The following is a 2,402-nucleotide window of genomic DNA, read 5'->3' as shown; positions in this document are numbered from 1 at the left end:
CTGGGGGAAAGAAAGGCCTACTCCTTGCACGAATTTCGTGCATCGGGCCTCTAGTCTATATATATGAATAAGCGACTGTTAGGACCCAAATGACTGGAACGACTGGTCGACCAGTCGCTATGATGTGCACTGACCACCGGGCAGACGCTCAATGCAGGAGCTGCCCCCTGGTGGTCAGTGTGCTCCCACAGCAGGAGCACTGCTCAGCCAGAAGCGGGGCTCACAGCGAGGGCAGCCGCTGCTGCCTCCGCTGCTGCCTCCACGGTGGAGGCAGGCATAGCGGGGCCCGGGGTGAGCGGGAGCGGCATGGCACCCGCCCTGGCTCAGGCTTGGGCTTGGGCTCCTCCCTGGCCACCTGCCACTTAGCACACAGCTATATCCATCATACCCCATAAGCCTGTAGTTACAATCTCCGGAGAACTGTTGAAGCGTGGACACTCGGAGTAACCAGGATGAGCCTGATATCGCTGCTGGGCTCCTGGAACTCTGCCTTGGGCATCGAGATCAAATTTCATCTCTTACCTATTGCCCCGGAGCTACAGAGGAAGGCAGCAATATAACAGTGGCCACAAGGTGGCGACTGACAATCGGGGTAAAAGTTAAAGAGAGATGGATCTGAAGCATGGGGGCGTGGGCAACAGAGCACCCCTGCCCCCCAAGATCCCCAACTTTGTATTGTTCACCTTAGAGTGTCTCTTATCTGGCTCCGAGTGCCAGCATGGCCCAAGGCATTCACTGGGGACCGCCCAGCTGGCAAGGAGCGACCCTGGCCGTAGAAAGGACATTTGGAAATATCTTTTCAGGAAGCTGCGGGGAGGAGGCCAGATTCCCCATGCAACTTCCTGGATGCTCACGGGGACATGGGAACTCCCTGGGCACACGGGTGCGGGCTCCTGATTTCCTTTCAATGTGCACAAATCCGTGCACTGGGCCACCAGTTGGTTATATTTGCACAGAGCAGTGTCTTGGTAGGTCATTGAAGCACCTCTCACAATGTGTTGCCTGGAACTTCCTTCCTCTTGTCTCCTTTTTCCCCTCCTCCCAGTCCTTTTTCCTGGACCAGTGGCATCCTCACCTAATTGTTCACACACTCTCTTATACTGCCACCATTTGTAGCAGTCTCTGCACCTCCTGGTCCTAATGGTGACCCAGTCAACCCTTGGCACACCTCTTCCCTTGCTTCCATACCCCATTACGTATGTTGCAGGAAGAGACTCTCTCTGAGCTGCTGTTTCCCAATCCTAATTCTCCCACCTCTTTCGAAGTTGAGGCCATCCATCTACATAAATTGAATCTCCTATTGCTCCTCCTTCTTCATTGAAGATTCTAGCTCTTGGTTCATATACCTCCCTTTCACTCCACCTCTGACAGCCTCACCAGAAGAAGGCAAAGTCTCTGTGAGCAGCCCATATGCTCCTGACCTTGAAAATTCCAAGACCATCACTGAGCCACAGTCTAGTTCATTTTGTTTCCTGGAGGACTTCATTCAGAACTCTCCCACTGATACCCCATTTTGATTTCAGCCTCCCAACCTCCTTAAATCCCCCCACTCCCCACCACACACCCCCCTCCACAGCTGGGCAATGGTTGAGCCACTCATTCATTCCTGGCATGACCTTCAATAGAATCCTGGCTTCTCATTGCCTTCAACCAAAAAAACCTCCACACCGAATCAAAGCTGCAGTTCACCCTTTCTTTCTCTTTCCTGCAGTGGCGAATTACTATTGGAGAAAAATCCCACAAATTACTATTGGGGCCTCTCTCTAGAGATAGCGGCCATTACCAATTCAAGCTCCTGAACCTTGGTGGGCCTCTTTTACGCATTCTTGGACTTCTCTCTCTCTCCATTCCTTGGCGATTCCTGAGTCTAAACCTTCCCCATACATCTCAAGCTGATCCGTTTTTAGTAGACTGCATTGTCTGAACTGCATTAAGAAAGTGGAGATTATCAGTGCTGATCTATCTCCGCTCCTCAGACACTCCTTGTTAAGTTATTTATTGCCACAGCAATCTCTACCCCGTTCCTGCCAGTCTAAGGGTAGGAGTGCCCTCCTCCTAGCCAAGACTCCTCTTTACTTGTGCCTTTCACTCTGTCTTCTGAATTATTGCTTCAACAATTTTCTTATCCCTTTCTCAGAATGTCAACTTCTAGTTCCCTTCCTTCCTCCCTCCCTTCCCTTTCCTCCGTCCCTCCATCTCAATATCTTGGTGTTAAAAACTCAGATTCGGCCCCGGGGATGGGGGCTCACTTGGATTGAGCATTCTCCCCCGCACCAAAAGGTTGGCATGTTTAGTTTCTCGTCCGGTCACATGTCCCACTTTGTGGACTCGATCCCCAGTATGGCGTAGTCTAGGAGGAGACAAACCACTATTTTCGCCCGGAGGATATCTCTCTCCTCCTC

General features: G+C 51.7%; 1 protein-coding gene across 1 annotated transcript in view; it reads right to left on the bottom strand.

The window, feature by feature from the left end:
- Positions 1-2,402, bottom strand: part of DLC1 (DLC1 Rho GTPase activating protein) — a 362,233-nt gene that overhangs the window by 135,567 nt on the left and 224,264 nt on the right.

Source organism: Myotis lucifugus, unplaced genomic scaffold (genome assembly GCF_000147115.1).
Source record: "Myotis lucifugus unplaced genomic scaffold, Myoluc2.0 scaffold_26, whole genome shotgun sequence".
Lineage (NCBI taxonomy): Eukaryota > Metazoa > Chordata > Mammalia > Chiroptera > Vespertilionidae > Myotis > Myotis lucifugus.
This window is presented reverse-complemented; position numbering and strand designations above follow the sequence as displayed.